General features: G+C 35.2%; 1 protein-coding gene across 22 annotated transcripts in view; it reads left to right on the top strand.

The window, feature by feature from the left end:
- BAZ2B (bromodomain adjacent to zinc finger domain 2B) overlaps positions 1-20,656 on the top strand; it is a 395,156-nt gene that overhangs the window by 225,272 nt on the left and 149,228 nt on the right. The window contains exon 1 of one of the 22 annotated variants that reach the window (XM_034643334.1): positions 3,723-3,826. The exons of the other annotated variants lie outside the window; for them this stretch is intronic. The gene's annotated coding sequence lies outside the window, so the exon portion shown is untranslated. Of the gene's footprint in view, positions 1-3,722; positions 3,827-20,656 lie in introns of those variants that run through there. 22 annotated transcript variants of the gene reach the window in all.

Genomic DNA, 20,656 nt, shown 5'->3' with positions numbered 1-20,656 from the left:
AAATACTTTGAATAAGCTACTGAAAATTAAATAATTAGATAAAATATTTTAAATGTGACATTGCTAAGCTGGTAAGAAAGTAAAGAATTTAAAAGGATCAAAAACTGAGTGAAGCAGAAAATTTAAAGAGGAGGATTAGAAGGCAATATTGTTAAAATGTCCATAGTATTCAAAGTGGTCTATAGATTCAGTGTAATCGCTCTCAAAATCTCAATGGCATTTTTTACAGAAATAAAAAAAGCAATTCTAAAATTCGTATGGAACCCTAAAAGATCACAAATAGCCAAATCAGTCTGTAGAAAGAAGAACAAAGCTGGAGGCATCACACTTCCTGATTTCAAAATGTCAGATGAATGGATAAAGCTACAGTAATCAAAACAGTATAGTACTGGAATAAAGACAAACATGTAGACCAATGAAACAGAGTAGAGAGCCCAGAAATAAGTCCATTCATATATAGTCAACTGTTCTTTGAAAAGGGTGCCAAGGGTACACAATAAGGAAAAGCTAGTCTGTTCAGTAAGTGGTAATGGTAAAACTGCTTATCTGTATGCAAAAGAATGAAATTGGACCCTTATTTTACACTATACACAAGAATCAACCAAAATGGATTAAAGACTTAAATGTAAGACCTGAGGCTGTAAAACTCCCAGAATAAAACTTAGGGGAAAAACTTCATGACATTGATCGTGGCAATGATTATTACAGATATGTCACCAAAAGCATAGGCAACAAAAACAAAAATGAGTAAGACTACATCAAGCTAAGAATCTTCTGCACAGCAAAGGGAACAGCAGAGTGAAAAGGCAATATATGGAATGGGAGAAAATACTTGCAAACCACATATCTGATAATGGGTTAATCTTTAAAATATGTAGCTGACCCTTGAACAACATAAGTTTGAAGTGTGTGGGTCCATTTACACATGGATTTTTTTTCAATAAATACAGTGCAGCATTGTGAATGTATGTTTTCTTCCTAATATTTTCTTTAAGACTACAGTATATAATACATATAATATACAAAATGTCTGTTAATCAGCTATATTATTGGTAGGACTTTTGGTCAACAGTAGGCTATTAGTAGTTAAGTTTTGGGGGAGTCAAAAGTTATACACAGATTTTTGACTGCATGGGGGGTCAGTGCCCCCTAACTCCCATGTTGTTCAATGGTCAACTGCATAAGGAACTCTTATAATTCAATAGTAAGAAACTAATAACTAATAACCTGATTAAAAATGGACTAAGGACTTGAACAGACATTACTCCAGACAAGACATGCAAACAGCCAACACTTACTAAAAAGATGCTCAGCATCACTAATCAGAGAAATGCAAATCAAATCCACAAAAAGATAGCACTCCATACCTTTCAGGATGTCTGTTACAAAAAAAACAGAAGACAAGTGTTCGCTAAGATATGAGGAATTTGGAACCCTTGCACACTGTCAGAATGTAAAATGATACAGCCACTATGGAAAATAGTGTAAAGGTTCCTCAAGAAATTAAAAATAGAATTACCATATGCTCCAGCAATCTCACTTCTGGGTATTTATCCAAAAGAATTTAAATCAGGGTCTTGAAGACATATTACTGCTCCTATGGTTCCTTAGACACTACTCACAATAACCAAGATGTGGAAACATCCTAAATGTTCATCAGCAGATAAATGGATAAAGAAAATAGTTATATGACTATGAAAGAATATGGTTCAGCCTTAAAAGGAAGGAAATTCTGCCGTATATGACAACATAGATGAAACTTGAGAACATTATGCTAAGTGAAGTAAGTCACAGACAAATGCTGCATGATCCCACTTAAATAAGGTATCTAAAGTAGTCAGATTTATAGAATCAAAGAGTGGAATGATTGTTGCCAGGAGGTAGCAGGAAGAAGAAAAGGGAAGCTACTAATCAATGGGCGTAAAGTTTCAGTTAAGCAAGATGAATAAGCTCTAGAGATCTGCTGTACAATACCATACTGAGAGTCAACAGTAATGTAGTGTACACTTAAAAAATTTGTTAAGAAGGCAGACTTCAGGGGTGCCTGGCTGACTCAGTCTGTAGAGCAGGCGACTCTTGATCTCAGGGTCATGAGTTCAAGCCCCATGTTGGGCGTGGAGCCTCCTTAATTAAAAAAAAAAAAATGGAAGGTGGATTTCATATGAAGTATTCTTATCACAATAAAACAAAAATTAAAAAAACATTTAAAGAGGGTAAAAAAAATACCAAAGTCAGCTTTCATGTCAAGTTATCTGCTGAAACTAGTGATTGGAATGTATTTTTTTAGGCTGTGTAATCATCCATAGTAGAAATCAAATGTATCTTGCTATTATTTCTATTTCAAAATCCCTCTACTTCCAGTTAGAAACCATTTGGTCCCTTTTGAACCTCACTTTTTCAAAGTCTTAGGTTTTGTTTTTTGTTTTTTAAGATTTTCTTAGAGAGAGAGAGGAAGAGCACAAACCAGGGGGAGGGGCAAAGGGAGAGGGAGAGGAAGACTCCCCAGTGAGCAGGGAACCCAGATATGGGGCTGGATCTCAAGACCCTGGGATCATGACCTGAGCCAAAGGCAGACGCTTAACTGACTGAGCCACCCAGGCTCCCCTTAAGTTTCTTTAAAAATATTTGTACCTTTAGGGACACCTGGGTGGCTCAGTCGGTTAAGCGCCTGCCTTTCGCTCAGGTCATGAGTCCTGCACCAGTCTCCTTGTTCAGTGGAGAGTCTGCTTCTCTCTCTGCCTGCCACTCCCCCTGCTTGTGCGCTCTCTCTCTCTGACAAATAATAAAAATAAATAAATAAATAAATAAGTAAATAAATAAATAAATAAAATCTAAAAAAAATCCCTTAAAAAAATAAATAAAAGTATTTGTACCTTTAGTATAACTAATTGTTATCTTTTGTCCCTTCTCATTTTTCTTCTTTTAATTATTTTATTCAATTTAGAAGATTAGTTATCACATGGTAGGAAGCATAAGTAAATCCTAGATCTCATTTGATTCCTGGTATCTTAGTATCCTGATATACTGGATAGAGTGGTGTTTAAGGTGTGTTTGTGCCAACAGTGGCCTTTTCAAGAATACCACCAGATGTGGACGTGTGTCTTTGTTTGCCTATTGTTCTTCCCAGGTCTTCCTTTTTATCTTCTAAGAATGTCCCGAATTTCTTTAACCTCCTTACTCTATTGTAGTGAATTTAGTTACAGAGTCAGCATTGATCTGTTGCCTAAATTTTCTCTAGATTTCATAGCACATTTCTCCAGGTTTTGGATTTCCTCAATATATCAGGCTACATTTTGGAGGCAAATCTCTCTCTCTCTTTTNTTTTTTTTTTTTTTTTTTTTTTGTTGTTGTTGTTGTCCTTGCAAACCTCAAGATCTCCTTTGCTGCCATCCAGATTTTCTTTGATGGCCATCTACCACCTTTCATCTTTTCTTATTATTTGAAACTCTATTTGAGGGCCTCATGAATCTTTAATTTTTATTACCATAGTTTAGTTATCTTATTATGGACACCACTACTTCTCTGTTGGCTTATCCTGCAAGGTATTGTACCTGATATCAAGCAGGGTGGCTTGTGTGTGAGTGATGGATTATTTGTCATTCCTACTAATAGTGCCAACTGTTGGACTCTTAGCTCTTTGGATATTTTTTCTTAATCGTTAGATTCTTTCACCTACCTCATTATTTTTTCCTTTTCTTTTTCTTATCTTCCTTATACCCTAGGAAGCAACTTATTGAGGGTGGAAATGGACTCAGTACTCCCAATTATTTATCTTTGACCCCAAAAGGATGTCAAAAATTCGGAAAAGGAGAGCAAGACATTGGTGGTAATGATGTTTTCCTTGCTGGCCCTGTATTATAATAGATCTACAGTTCCTGAAAGGCAGGCCCTCTTTTCTAAGCTACAGCCAAAGTATTAAAAGTATTCTTCAGTGTTTGGGGTGTTTCTTCAACCAGGCCTGCTTAGTTTTATTTTGTGGAATTATTGCCCACGTACCAGGAGATTTTTTCATCTAATAATAGTTAATAGAAATCTACATCATTTCTCTCTGAAAGCTTTTCTAAAGTCTTTATTTCCTAAGTAGGATCAGTTTGTTCTAATCTGTTTATTTTATTAATCATTCCTTAGACATGATACCGAAGCTGAGCTCTGTGGGTATTCAGTTATCCAATGCGGCATATTACAATTCAAATATCCTGAATAGCTGGGACGATAGATTCCATTGCTGTGTCCACTTCTGCTCTCATCATGCTGGCTCCCTCCTTTTGGGGTCAAAGATAAATACTTGAGAGTACTGAGTCCATTTCTACCCTTAGTAATGTAGAGCCTCAAGAAGTGATAGACCATTTTACCTGGTAAGGGATTCATGGCTGGCTGGAGAGCCTTACCCAAGTAGTCACGTGTCCTTGTAGAAACTTTTCTGGAGGTGTGGCAGTCCTTTTACCCCTTCTTCCTTTCATCGTGCTTACTGTATATGTAAACCTTGGTTTAAACAATCTACTTACAGCAGCCCTTATAAAAGTTCTTTGGGAAGCGACCGAAGACTCTTAGAAAGTAGAGATCTTTGGTTCAGATTTCTCTGTCCTTGTTAAGACAGGAGGATGACTGAGAGTTCTTACACTTGCCCTTGTTACCAACCACCTTGAATGCTCACTCGGATGCAAGATAGACAGTCTGTAATGTACAGTTAGCTTATGCACATGTAACCTATTCAGATCCTTCATTAACAATTGTTTTTCAAGTTGTTGGTTGTCAGTTCTAGTGTGTAGAAGCTCTCTTTACATTTATCTGCTATTATTTGTATGAATTTGTCTCTGTGTTTTATTAATTTTCCCACCTAGGTTTTGGACATTAAGATTAACTCTGTTTTTTTCCTGTTCTGTCATGGGATCTTCTCATCTATGCTGTCTATGTATTTTCCTACTCCTCTTGTGCTCGTCTTAATCCCTTCTCCCACCTCAGTCTAGCAGACCGTTTTTTTTTCTTTTCATTTTAGCATCCTTTATATTATATATCAGGCCAACAGTTCGGTGAGCACTAGTTGATTATTATTTTCATTTGAAACTCAAAATTGATAGAATTTAGCAATGTTGAACTGAAGCTTTTTAAAGCACTACGGCAATGGATTTCAACTCTGGTTGCCCGTTAAAATCTCCTAGAGTGTTCCAGAACTGTTAATGCATAGCCCCTATCCCTAGAGACTCTGATATAACTGGTCTGAAGTTGGGCCTTGACATAAGTATAAATATTTTTAAGCTCCCCAGGTATTTCTAATATATAGCCAGGGTTGAGAACCATTGCATTAAAGGAAGTCTAGGTAAAACTCTTAAGTTACAAAGAATTCATTTAATAGTAAATATTTGAAAACCTAATAAGTAAAGGCACTGTACTGGAATTCTTTTCTATTGTGAAATAAATCATACACTTGTTTGTTTCACTAGATTCTAACTTAAGATTTTTATTGGTCAAATTTTCTTCAAGTGGATGAGTACTTCCATTGTAGTCAGCTTACTACTTTTATCTGAGGATATTGTTTAAGTCATTTTCATAATGTTATTCCTGTCCATCAATATTCAAAGTGAATTGATTGTGATTATATAGTAAACATGTAGCTTTGCTAATCAAGTTCTATTTACTAAGGCAGATTTTAAAACATAATTGTTCTCTGCATCTTTGTTTAAAATATATGCTACATGTACAGATTGCATAGCAGAACCAAATTAATTCATGTGAAACTTTCCTAGAGTAATGTTCTGGACCTTCACTTTTATGTATTTGTGGATAATATTTCATATTTATATAAAAATTATTTTGCTGTATAAGCAGAATGGAATCTCATTTATCTGTCTTCAGTGGGACTCTAATATATGTCTTAAGAGAGAGGTGTTCAATATGAGACTCATAAACCGAGTGTGACTGAACAGACCTCAGGCTCTTGCTATGTTTTAAGTAAAATGAAATTAGCTAACACTGGGGAACTAGGAATCCTAACTCCTTTCCTGTAATGAATTTGAGAAGTTTGATGTAAATAATGTAAAAGAGTTGATTGGCACAAATAGATCACTAGAATGGCAAGTTAAATTTTTAGGGTTCAGCAGTTTATTACAATGAAAAGAAGGGACGCCTGGGTAGCTCAGATGGTTAAGCGTCTACCTTTGACTCAGGTCGTGATCTCCAGGTCCTGGGATCAAGCCCCACATCAGACTCCCGGCCCAGCAGGGAGTCTGCTTCTCCCCCTCCCTCTGCCTCTTCCCCTGCTCGTGCTCTGTCTCTCTCTCTCTCAAATGAATAAAGTCTTTTTAAAAAAATGAAGAGGCCTGGGGTGCCTGGGTGGCACAGTCGTTAAGCGTCTGCCTTCGGCTCAGGGCGTGATCCCAGCGTTCGGGGATCGAGCCCCACATCAGGCTTCTCTGCTGGGAGCCTGCTTCTTCCTTTCCCACTCCCCCTACTTGTGTTCCCTCTCTCGCTGGCTGTCTCTGTCAAATAAGTAAATAAAATCTTTAAAAAAAAAAAACAACGAAGAGGCCTAAGTACCAACAGAAGAATCTGTACTTTGAACTTTACAAGTTAGGTTTTTTGAATGATAGGATAAATGTACTATTCAAGAGTAATGCTTTTGCTTTAATTATCAAGTTCACAGTATATTTAGAAGAAGTTAAAGTAAAGTATAAAACATTGGTTTATTTTATTCAATTTGCTTAGTTTGTAAAAGCTTTTTGAAGATATTTTCTGATTTACTCTCTAAGGTTCATGACTTTTTGGAATTAAATAGGTCCCCAATTTGTCAATCTTTTTAGATATCTGTTCATTTATTCATTCAACAAATATTCATTGAACATATTCTAAATGCTAGGACTGTTCTAGGACTTTGAAGATACCATAGTGAACATTATATAGTAAGAACTCTTATGGGGAGTCAGACAATAAATAGAAAAATAAAATATAGAGTAGATGGTATATTTTAGATGGATAAAATATATTTTACATTGTAATAAGCGCTAAGGAGAAGTGGTATTGGTGATGTGGTGGTGATTTTTAAATAAAGTGGCCAGGAAAGGCCTCATGAAGAAGGCAATGTTGGGACATTTGACCATTCTGAACTAAACTTGCAGGAGAATGTTTAAAAAAAGCATTACCAATGTATTTTCAAAAGTAGAGTCCAAAGCATTTGGGAAAACTATAGTTAGAGATGCTAAATTAAATTGCCCAGTGTCAGATGCTATTAATTAGTACCATAGCTGGAAGTGGAAGCCAGACCTCCTTACTCCAAGTGCTCTTCCTTGTTATTTTGCTCTTTTATTTGGGGATGTGAAGATGAGATGTGGTTGGTTATTATATATGTTACTGTTACACCTTTCTGGTATTTATTGAGAAGATCTATAATCAGCTAAAATAATTACAGTTCTTTAGATGGATAAGAAAGCATAAACGGGGGCGCCTGGGTGGCGCAGTCATTAAGTGCCTGCCTTCGGCTCAGGGCGTGATCCCAGCATTCTGGGATCTAGTCCCACATTGGGCTCCTCTGCTGGGAGCCTGCTTCTTCCTCTCCCACTCCCTCTGCTTGTGTTCCCTCTCTTGCTGGCTGTCTCTCTCTGTCAAATAAATAAATAAATACAATCTTTAAAAAAACAAAGCATAAACGATGATAAAACTTTTGCTTCTAAGTATAGAATTACAGAAGACCAAGAAAGATCGTATTGAAGAAGTTGATATTCACACTTACAACAGGGGCTGCTTCTATGTAAGGATGAAGTAATTTTTTTCTACTATAATGGTAGTGGAATTGGGTTAACTGATCAAAGACTTGGAGTGCAGGATAAAGACTATTTTGTACTAACTTTAACAAGGATATGGGAACTGTCCCACAGAGCAGCCAGAAACATTGGAATTAGTTCACGGCATTAAAATAGATCTCAAGGGAATCTAGGGTTTTATAGAAACAATAAATGGAACCATCAAATCAAAAAAATGAGGGAGAGTGAAAAGTTGATAGAAGTGAGAGAGCCAGAGTAGAATCGAATAGAAACAGGAGAGTGGGTTCAAAATCAAGATCATGATTGACAAATGTATGTCTAACTGTCCCTCTTATAGGTTCTTAATATTTGTTATTGAGTTTGGAGTGGTAAAGGAAATGTGTAGACCTTGCTGGATAACATTTTTCCACTTCAGAAATTGAAAATGGATAAGCATTTTGTTTAGTTATTGACACACGTATTTATGAAGACTTAAAGTTATTTCTACATTAAAAAATTTATAATAAATAGAGCTTTTTTCCTATGTCTTAAGTTTCTTTTTCATTTTTTTAAATTGACAATTGGTGAGAAATATTATCATACATAAGATGCAGAGATACTGAAAGAATTTTAAGTAGGGAAGTGGCAGGATCAGATTTTTGTATTAAAACGATTACTGTTTTTGTAGTAGGATTACTATAGCTATGTGGAGGAGGATTGGGGAAAAAAGAAATAGACCTCTTAGGGAAGGCTCTTGCAGTATTTTCAGTAAGAATTGATTTAAGATTGTACTAAGATGGGGGCGCCTGGGTGGCACAGCGGTTTAGCGTCTGCCTTCGGCTCAGGGCGTGATCCCAGCGTTATGGGATCGAGCCCCACATCAGGCTCTTCCGCACTGAGCCTGCTTCTTCCTCTCCCACTCCCCCTGCTTGTGTTCCCTCTCTCGCTGGCTGTCTCTATCTCTGTCGAATAAATAAATTAAAAAAAAAAATCTTTAAAAAAAAAAAAGATTGTACTAAGATGATAGTGGAATAGGGAGAAGATATGTAGGAAGCAGAATCAGTAGAAGAGAGTGAACAGTTTATGTGGTTTAGAATCTCAGGCTTATATTTGTTTATTAAATCCCTCCATTATAAAAATCTAGCTAGTCACATGACCGTTGGAATGAAGTTGTAGAACAAGTCTGATAAGTACTTAGGAACTTATAATCTTGGATAAACCCGTTCAGTTCCCAAGCCAAATTAATATAGCGTTAGCAAGTTTATATAAATGTGTACACAAGCACACACATACACACAGATGCAAAATTAACTACACAGGTCCGTTCTTGAGGCTTTGATAACTGACACATGAAAGGTCATTCTAGGAACATTCTGCATTCAGTCTTGGATATAGAGGCTGAAATTGACACTACTGGCTTTAAAATTTCAGTAGAGAATGCATTAAGTCAAATAGCAGCTTATCAACATGAGCTTCAAATAGTCTTTTTTTTTTTTTAACTAATACCAGCTTTATGGACATATAATTCACATACCATACAATTCACCCATTTAGTATACAATTGAGCTTTTACTGTATTCACAGAGTCATGCAATCATTATCACAATCAACTAAAACATTTTTATCATCCCAAAAAGAAACTCAGTACTCATTAGCAGTGACTCTCCAGTCTCCCCAACCTTCCTACAGCCCAAGGCAAACACTAATCTACTTTCTGTCTCTACAGATTTGCCTTCCTTGAACATTTCATATAAACAGAATCATGTAGTATGTGATCATTTGTGACTGGTTTCTTTCACTTAGCATGATGCTTTCGAGGTTCTTCCATGTTATAGCATGTATCACTATTTCATTCCTTTCTATTGCCAATTAATATTTCATTGTGGATATACTATATTTTATCTATTTATCATTTGACAGTTATTTGGGTTATTTCCACATTCATATGGAAGTTTTTATGTGGACATATGTTTTCATTTTTCTTGGGTATATACTTAGGAAAAGAGTTGGTGCGTCATATGGTAACTCTTGTTTAGCCTTTTGAGGAACCCAAGTATTCTTTTTTTTTAATTTAAATTTTAGTTAGTTAATATATAATGCAATATTGGTTTCTGGAGTAGAATTCAGTGATTCATAACTTACATACCACAGCCAGTGCTCATCACAAGTGCCCTCTTTAATACCCATCACCCCACCCACTTCCCTCCATCAACCCTCAGTTTGTTCTCTATAGTTGAGAGTGCCTTATGATTTGTTTCCCTCTCTCCTTTTTTTTCTTTTCCTTCTTCCCATACGTTCATCTGTTTTCTTTCTTAAATTCCACATGTGAGTGAGATCATATGGCATTTGTCTTTCTCTGACTGACTTATTTCACTTAGCATAATATATAATGGCTCCAACTATGTTGTTGCAAATGGCAAGATTTCATTTTTTGATGGCTGAGTAGTATTCCATTGTATATATACACACATCCACATCTTCTTTACCTGTTCATCAGTCGATAGACATATGGGCTCTCTCCATAGTTTGGCTATTGTTGATAATGCTGTGAAACATTGGGGTGGATATACCTCTTCAAATCTGTAATTTTGTATCCTTTGGGTAAATACCTGTTAGTGCAATTGCTGGTTTATAGGGTAGTTCTATTTTTAACTTTTGAGGAAACTTCATACTGCTCTCTAGAGTGACTGCACCAGTTTGCATTCCCACCAACAGTGCAAGAGTGTTCCCTTTTCTCCTCATCCTCACTAACACCTGTTGTTTCTTGTGTTGTTAATTTTAGCCATTCTGGCAGGTGTGAGGTGGTTCTGATTTGTATTTTTCCCTGATGATAAGTGATGTTGAGCATCTTTTCATGTGTGTTAGCCATCTGAATATCTTTTTTTGAAAAGTGTCTATTCATCTCTTCTGTCCATTTCTTAACCAGATAATTTGCTTTTTGGGTGTTGACTTTGGTAAGTTCTTTATAGATTTTGCATACTAACCCTTTCTCCGATATGTCATTTGCAAATACCTTCTCCCATTCCATAGACTGCCTTTTAGCTCTTTTGATTGTTTCCCTTGCTGTGCAGATGCTTTTTATCTTGATGAAGCCCCAACAGTTCATGTTTGCTTTTGTTTACCTTGCCTCTGGCGACACATCTAGTAAGAAGTTGCTATGACTGAGGTCAAAGAGGTTTCTGCCTGTGTTCTCCCCTAGGATTTTGAAGGTTTCCTGTCCCACATTTAGGTCTTTCGTCTATTTTTGTGTACGGTGTAAAAAAGTGGCACAGTTTCATTCTTCTGCATGTAGCTGTCCAATTTTTCCGATACCATTTGTTGAAGAGACTGTCTTTTTTCTATTGGGTATTCTTTCCTGCTTTGTTGAAGATCAGTTGACCTTATAGTTGTGGGTCCATTTCTGGGTTTCCTATTCTGTTCCATTCATCTATGTTTCTGTTTTTGTGCCGGTACCATACTATCTTGATGACTACAGCCCGGTAGTATAGCTTGAAATCCGGAATCATGATGCCTCCAGTTCTGTTTTTTGAGTTGCTTTAGCGACTCAGGGTCTTTTGTGGAAATCCAAGTATTCTTAACTTTTGAACATTTGAAATGGAATATTTAGATACCCACTTCAAGTGTGGTTTTGTAGTCCAAATAAGTATATATGGTTCTATCATTAGACTGCATTTATTTTAGTAATCAGTAAGCTATTTCAAAAGGATACTTAATTTTATCATTTCATTGCTCAGTTTTAGAATGATTTTGTTATCAAGTTGACACTTGTTTTTACTCTGTAGAAATCCTAAAAAAAAATTGGCTCATAGTTGTATTAGTTATATCACTATATTTCAAGTATTTTCATGTATTTAGTGCAGGTCGTGTTGAGACGTGTTTGGGATATATACCTAGGTCCTTCTATTATAAAGGTAGGCAGTTAAATCCTCTTTGAGCAGTGTTATGGAGGGTCTTGATTCTTCCAAATAAAAACTAGGGAGTACTATATTAATGCTTGGGGGCTGTTGGTATAATATGAAATGGACAAATTATATGCAATTCAGAAAATAATAAAAAATTAAAAGGAAGATAGAAGAGACCTATCTGAAAGGATGTAAGTACATAATTTGACTAAATTTTACAGTTAAGAGAATGGTGAAGGGAATTATTATAACGACTTGTGAATCTGTGGAGATTATCAATAATCATAAAGGAGAAAACTTGATTCCTGAATTACTGAGAAAGGGAGTTATAGTTTGAACAAAATAGATTTTTTTGAATAATGAAAATTATAAAATTATGTATTCTCAAGAAAAAGCAGTTTTATTTTGGTTATCCAAAAACTAAACTGAGGGATGCCTGGCTGGCTCAGTCAGTAGAGCATGCAACTCTTGATCTGGGGGTTGTGAGTTGTACTCACAACCCCCAGATCAAGAGCAATTACTTAAAAATAAAAAAATCTTAAAAAAAAGAAACTAAGCTGAAAATGTCACTGTTACCTAAAAACAAAACTTTAAATTATACTATTATCCATAGCTAAAGTAATGATAACACTGTTTTGAGGGGTATGTTGACAGGGGTTAGCCTAATATATTTCAACATCTGTTCATGTTTACCAATGAAAGAAATCTGCTTAGAAGTGAAAATGCTCTTGACATTTGTCACTAATTTTTGTTCACATTTAATTTATGAAAGAAATGGTATTAAGTTTTAATGAGCTTTTTCCCGTTCTTGTATATTTAGTTTGAAGAAAATAACGATATTTTCTTCTGAATTTTGGCCAGACACAGAAGGACAACATACCTATCAGGAAGTGTGCTAGGCCCTCTCTTTACAATAGCTCTTTGAAGTAGGTATAATTAATCCTATTTTACTGGTTCACAAACTAAGACTCGACAGACATACTGCCTATGTTTTGAATGATGCAGTGAATTTATAAAATAAATATAGAGCAGTAAAAAGTCAATATAATTAGCAGCTTCCTGGGTAGAAGCTGAAGTGCTTTATAGTTCAAAGATGGGAAGTTGTGGCCCAGGGTTAGTCAGAGACAGTTTTATGGATAAAGTGACTCTTGGGACTATATTTGAAGGAAGATAGTATATGGACTGTTGGAAGGGAAAAACAGAATATATCTCAGTAGTTCAAATAGCATGAGCAAGGATGAGAAAAAACAAGACTAAACATGACATTTGTTAGGAACTTTTCTACTAGTGTCTTTTAGTTACAAGTAACAATAACCCACTAAAACTCATTAGAAGAATGAGTATTTGGAAGGCTAGAGAGTTTTAGGGAATACGGAAAAATGAAAAAGGCAGGTCTAAAGAAAAGTACCTGAGATTGGTAATACTTTCATTTTTTCTGTCAGGACCGCTCAGCTTCTCTGTACATCTGCTTTTCCAACATTTTTGCCAACCCACTTTTCTTTAGCTTGTATGTTCTTAGGTCTTTATGATCTCCCACTCAGTAACAACTTCCTCTGTTTTGATTAGTTAAAATGTCTATGTCAGAGATAATCTTGATGAGATCGTAGCATCCTTTAAGGCAGCAAACACATGTCATAGATTTCTGGCTAGCCATTGTCTCCTCAAGGTCATTTCTGCTTCAGACAGCTTTGACCACAGGAGTGGGGTAATGAGGCCCATTGTTGAGAGTCAAGGACTACATCAGTAGCAAGAAGTCCTATCTGGTGAATTAAGTGGTTTATATAGAGGAAGAATGGGTGAAGCACAGGAAAAGCACAATGGGGCATGGACCTCCTACTTCCTCGATTGAGGTGAAGGTTGGAATTTTACTTTCATGAAAACTGTCATCATTTAAAAATTAGTTCAAGGCAAAATCTTTTTTCTTCCTGGTAGTCTACTCTACCAGTGATGCTGTACTCTTCAAAATCTTAGTCTCTCTGCCCACCTCTTCACACCTTAACCCCTTAGCTCTTCTTTCACTCTACTTCTCCTCTGTCTGGTCCTAAAGATGAGGAGAGATTAGATAAAAATCTTCAGTTATTTCAGGGTTAAAAGAAAACGAGAATAATAAGACATACCCTACTGCCCAGTACAGGTTCAAGACTTAGACATTATATGTCACATGTGAGGAGGTGGATTTTTAAAAAAATTTTCTCCTGTGTTCTAAAAATATTTCTGAATTTAGTAAAGTGAGCATATACATTTTTATTTGCTAGAAAAAAAATCTTGAAAATTTGTAGTAATTTAGATTTGGGTTAAATTGTGGTGAGAATAGTATGAAATGAAAAAAATTGAGAAAAAATTTAAAAATGAGAATTATTAGATGATGAATTTCTATAAGGCAAAGACAGGGACTTATCTATATATTCTAACAAGTAAACTGTTACCTAGTTTTGTTGTAGATAATCAATAATTGTTAAATTAATTAGCAATAGACAAACTATTTCAATACAGGAGGCAAAGAGAATAAATCCTTCATGTATAATAATTTTTCCTTGAAATTTTATCAGAATTCTCAAATTTCTCATTCTCTTTAACTTTAATAGTATTAATTTTTAAAAAGTATTTCTTCTTTGGTTAAAATATATGTGGTTTTAGACACTCATTTCTGTTTCTCCCACTTTACTGCAGTATAAGATACTATCCTATTGTCTCTATAGATACTACGATTTACAACTATAGATAAATCATAAATGTAATCATTAAAGAATAATTAAAATTATGTAATATCCTATGTATTATAAAATAATTACAAATCTGTAGATAGATTCTAAGATGGGAATTTATTTTCAGAAGCAATTTACTTTTTCATACTAAATGTTTTTATATTTTTTTGACTATGAGAAAATGTGTAACTTTTAATGTAGATATCCCTAATCATTAACAAAATAAAGAATAAATGTAATATCTTTCCAATGCAGATCCAACTTATTTTCCTACTTTTCTGTTTGCTCATTTACATATATGGCTCCCCAAAAGGCCATCCCATTTCCTAAATCTATGCCGTCTTTCAATACCTGGTATCACAATGACTGTTACTTAGCTCAATTTTTTGAGAAAAATCTGTTTAACTCAACTTTGATCAGGTTTTCATCATTGCTCCAGTCTACTAGGCTACAAACCCTTGAGGTAGACTATTTAACTTAATTGACTTATTCATTATATCCCAAACACCTAGCATGCTTCATGGTTTAATAAATGTCTTCTGGGGCGTGTGGTGCAGTTGTTTAAGCGTCTGACTCTTGATTTTGGCTCAGGTCATGATCTCAGGGTCATGAGATCAGGTCCTGCGTTGGGCTCTGTGCTCAGCATGGAATCTGCTTGTCTCCCCCCACCCCCCGCCCCTTTCCCTGCTCTCTCTCTCTCACATAAATAAATAAAATAAAAAATCTTTTAAAAAGATAAAGAAATAAATGTCTTTTGAAGGCTGAACATGTTTCCATACACAGTTAAACTTTGTATAATTGGTGTCCTTATAGCATTGAGTGAAAGAACTTTGATCTATCTTTAATTAGCTGAGTATGCAAAGTAGAAGACTCTGGCATTTAGGCACCATCCCAGGTGCCCAGCTAATATAATGTCCCATATTACTTTGTCATACCCTGGGAAGTTACGAGTATAGGTCCCTGAGTCCTTGAGGAAATCTAAGAATTTTGTACAACCACTCTTACTTTAATGGACTGTATAGAGAAAGCATGGATTCTGCTAATGTGGTAGTATACACACATGTGCACACGCACCCACACACACCCACACACCCACCCACACACATACACACACACAACTTCGAGGTGTGTGTGTGTGTAGTAGTAGTACTAGTAGTAGTAGTTATAGTAATTATTCCAATATAAAAGGTAGTATGGTTAGGGATTATGAAATCTGTCTGTGCTTCGCCATAAAAGACATACGTTGTTGGGAGACCAAATAGATCAGTGTTTCTCAAGCTTTTTTTATATTGATCCAGAATATTTCATTTTTTCCAAAATCAGACAAAGACCCCACTAAAAAAGAGAATTATAGACCATAATATCCCTGATGAGCATGAATGCAAAAATTCTCAGAATATTTCATTTTTTAAAACAATTTTATTTATTTATTTTTGAGAGAGAGGGAGAGAGAGAGACAGATCACAAGTAGGCAGAGCAGCAGCAGAGGGAGAGGGAGAAGCAGGCTCCCCACTGAGCAGGGAGCCCCGTGCGGCTGGATACCAGGGGTCATGACCTGAGCCAAAGGCAGATGGTTAACCAACTGAGTAACCCAGGTGCCCCAGAATATTTCATTTTATGTCATTGATTTGTGGATTTCATGACCTTCTAATCAATGGGTCACAGTTGTGACAATTTTTCTGCAGCTGGGACTAAAGAATTCAAAATCCTAGAAATGGCCTAAAATTTTATGGTTTAAAGCCAGTGTTTTCTGTGTATATTTTAGCTTTGATTCTCTCACTGGAGTAGTGGGTTCTTCTGGAATTCTGACGTGAGTTCTAGTATAAAAGGGCATTGGGATACAAAGCTTTAGCTTCTTTTTCAACTCTAGAAAGACCCTACTTGTACAGAGTGTTGTCAGCATCAGTAGAGGGGCAAGGGGAAACCCACACAAAGAAATCCTGTATCTACTCCTGTTCTGTGAAGCCACCTTTTTTTTTTCTCTTAAATTCTGTCTAACTAAATGCATTGAGAACATATAACAAGTATGTATATGGCCTCTTCTGTCAGTAGTAACTGAACCCTACAGTATTGCAAATAAAACAAAACTTTTGACTTGTACTAGGAATATTTTGTTGGAAATGTTAAGAAATACAAGTTATAATGATAGAGTTATTGGAGATTACCTCCTAAGTGAATGGTGCAACTTTTAAGTGAATAGTTTCCAAATGGTTAAACTACCTTAAATAATCTACAAGTGATTTTAATGATATCCCCAAAATTTTGGTAACAGCAAATATACTCTACGAAGCAATCATGATAGCATGATAATAGTTTCAATTTCTTCGTGATGGTAGCTGCTGTCCCAGATAACTGCATGCCAGCCTTCCTTAAAAAACTTTAATAGGGTAGTATCTGCCCTAAACATGCCAACTCATGCTTTAACAGTTTTAACAGCTGAAGTTACTCAATATGAGGCAGACTACCTCGCTAAGCAAGAAAATTTCAGTGTCTGAGGGAAGAGTATTATTACATTTCATTCCAGTTTTTAAGGATAGTATCCAACTAAACAACAAGCAATTTTGACGAACCAAAATAAAATTTAAAAGTCACGCTAGCCATGTTTCAAGTGGTTAACAGCTATCACATTATTGATATCGACTTGAAACATGGCTACTGTGACTTTTAAATTTTATATAGTTTTAATTAAATGTAATTATCCTCATGTTGTTGGTTAATGGCTACTCATCATACTGTGCAGATTTAGACATTGCTTTTGATACATTGGTCTTTGGTTCATAAAAATTGCTTGCCGTCTAGTTGGATGCTATCCTTAAAAATTGGAATGAAATGTAATGAAAAGACTTGATTTTATTTAAAATCTAGCTGAAGGTGTAACCACACAGAGAATAACTATTTAAAGAGACTCAAAATACTATAATTTGACTGTATATCCTTAGTGGACTACATGCTAAAGACCAAAAGGATTGTTTTCAGTAACTATGTTCTTGTGTTGGTGTTGGTATTGTTATTCTGAGATTCTTATTCTATTGGTTGTGTATTATGTCATAAATCAAACGAGTAATTCTGTGTCGAGGACTGATAATGTCAAGAACTGATATCTGATACAGGAACTGAGATTTTTTTGGCAAGTGAAAAGCAAGAACTGTGGATGTAAAAATTGATATGGTACAATAAAAATCATATAATCCTAAATTTCAGTTGAAAGCATTGACATGACCTTTGTTTTTAAAGAATGAAATATAATTTTTTAAAAATGTATTTTTTCTATATTCCAAGGTCCTGTGACCTAACTTCATACACTCATAAGTGCAGAACTCTGCTGAGGCTTGCACTACCCTCATGAGGCTACAGTCTCCATTCTCACTCCCCACAATTATATGTTCTTGACCCTTATTATGTCTGACCCCCTCCCCCATTGTTTTTTTTTTTTTTAAACCTTTTGACCTCCTTCGCCCATTTTTCCCACCCTCTACCTCCTGCCTCTGGCAATCACCAACTGTTCTCTGTATCTATGAGCTTGGTTTTCTTTTCTTTTTTTTCTTTCTAAATTTTTAGATTCCACGTGTAACAGAGATCGTACAGTATTTGTCCTTTTCTTTCTTACTTACTACACTTAGCATAATGCCCTTAAGGTCAATTCATGTCATTGCAAATGGCAAGATTTTATTTTTTTAAATGTATACCACCATCTCTTTATCCATTCATCAACAATGGGCACTTAGGTTGTTTCCATATTTTGGCTGTTGTAAATAATGCTGCATTGAACATGGTGGTGCACATATCCTTTTGAGTTACGGTTTTTGTTTCCTTTGGTTAAATACCCAGAAGTGAAATTGATGGATCATATGGTAGTTCCATTTTAAATGTTTTCAAGGAAACTTCATACTGTTTCACACCAATTTATATCCCCACCAAAAGTACACAGGGTTCTCTTTTCTCCATATCTTCACCAACACTTGTTATTTCCTGTGATATGGTGGTATGTCATTGTGGTATTGATTTGCATTAACCTGATGATTAATGATGTTGAGTATCTTTTCATGTACCCATTGGCCATCTCTGTGTTTTCTTTGGGAAAATGTGTGTGTAGATCTTCTGCCAGTTTTTAATTGGATTGTTTTGGGTTTTTGTTTTTGTTTTTTGCTATTGAGTCATATGAATTTTTTATGTATTTTGTATATTAGCCCTTTATCAGATATAATTTGCGGCTATTTTCTTCCATTCAGTAGGTTGCCTTTTTATTTTACTGATGGTTTCCTTTGCTGTTTGGGAGTTTTTTAGTTTGATGTAGTCCCACTTGTTCATTTTTGTTTTTGTTGCTTTTATCTTTGATGTCAGATTCAAAAAATCATTGCCAAGACCTATGTCAAGGAGCTTATCTATGTTTTCTTCTAGGACTTTTATGGATTCAGGTCTTAACTTCAAGTTTTTAATCCATTCCGAGTTGGTTTTTTGTATGTAATTTTATGTATGGTAAGATAATGGCCCAGTTTCACTATTTTGCATGTGGCTCTTATTTTCCTGACACCTTTTATTGAAGAGCCTGCCCTTTCCCCATTGTATATTCTTGCCTTCTTTGTCATTAATTATTTAACCATGTATTCATGGATTTGTTTCTGAGCTTTCTCTTCTGTTCTACTGATCTGTATGTCTGTTTTTATGCAAATACCATGCTGTTTTATTTATCTTGGCTTTGTAATAGAGTTTGAAATCAGAGAGCATGATTCCTCCAGCTTTATTTTTCTTTTTCAAGGTTGCTTTGGCTATTCAGGGTCTATTGTGGTTCTATCTAAATTTTAGGATTGTTTGTTTTTATTTCTATGAAAAATGCCATAGGAATTTTGATAGGGATTGTATTGAATCTGTTGATTGCTTTGGGTAATATAGATATTTTAACAATATTAATTCTTTCAGTCTGTGAGCACAGAATATCTTTCCATTTATTTGTATCTTCTTCAGTTTCTTTCATTAATGTCTTGTGGTTTTCAATATACTGATTTTTCACCTTCTTGATTAAATTTATTCCTAGGTATTTTATTCTTTTTGATGCAACTGTAAATGGGATTATTTTCTTATTTTCTCTTTCTAATAGTTTGTTATTAGTATTAGCAATGCAGCAGATTTTTATGTATTAATTTTTGTATCCTGCAAGTTTACTGAATTCATTTATTATTTCTAACAGTTTTTGATGAAATCTTTAAAGTTTTCTATACATAAAATCATGTCACCTGGAAACAGGTAGTTTTACTCTATCCTTTCCAGTTTGGTTGTCTTTTACTTCTTTGTCTTGCCTAATTAACTTGGGTAGGACTTTCAATATTATGCTAAATAAAAGTGGGGAGAGTAGGCATCCTTGTTGTGTTCCTTATCTTAGAGGAAAAACTTCTGGCATTTTATCATTGAGTATGATGTTAAGCTATGGGCTTGTCATATATGACCTTTGTTATGTTGAAGTACATTACCTCTATACTTGCTTTGTTAGGAGGTGTTTTTTTTATCATAAATGGATTTTGAATTTTGTCAAATGCTCTTTCCACATCTGTTGAGATGATCGTATGATTTTTATCCTTCATTTTGTTTGTAGGTATATTGCATTTACTGATTTGTAGATGTTGAACCAGCCTTGCATCTCTGGAATTAATCACATTTGATAATAGTGTATTATCCTTTTAATGTGTTGTTGGATTTGGTTTGCTAATATTTGGTTGAGGATTTTTTGCATCTATGCTCATCAGGGATATTGGCCTGTGATTTTCTTTTCTTGTGGCATCTTTGTCTGGTTTTGTGTCAGGGTAATCTTGGCCTCCTAAAAAGTATTTGGAAGGATTTCCTCCTCCTCTGCTTTGTGGAAGAGTTCCCTCCTCTTCTACTGTGTGGAAGAGTTTGAGAAGTATTGGTATTAATTCTTCTTTGAATGTTTGGTAGAATTCACCAGTGACTTTATCTGGTCCTGGACTTCTGTGTGTTAAAAAGTTTTTGAACATGGATTCAATTTCGTTACTAGTAATTGGTCTATTCAGATTTTCTGTTTCAACATGATTCAGTCCTGGTAGCTTGTATATTTCTAGATATGTACCTATTTCTTCTAGGTTGTTCAATTTGTTGGCATATAATTATTCATAGTAGTTTCTTATGATCCTTTGTATTTCTGTGGTATAAATTGTAACATCTGTTTCATTTCTGATTTTATTTATTTGGTATTCTCCCTTTTTTTCTTGGTGAGTCTAGCTAAAAGAGTTTGTCACTCTTGTTTATCTTTTCAAAGAACCAGCTCTTACTTTGATTAATCTTTTCTATGGTCTTTTTAGTCTCT

Source organism: Ailuropoda melanoleuca, chromosome 2 (assembly GCF_002007445.2).
Source record: "Ailuropoda melanoleuca isolate Jingjing chromosome 2, ASM200744v2, whole genome shotgun sequence".
Taxonomy (NCBI): Eukaryota; Metazoa; Chordata; class Mammalia; order Carnivora; family Ursidae; genus Ailuropoda; species Ailuropoda melanoleuca.
This window is presented reverse-complemented; position numbering and strand designations above follow the sequence as displayed.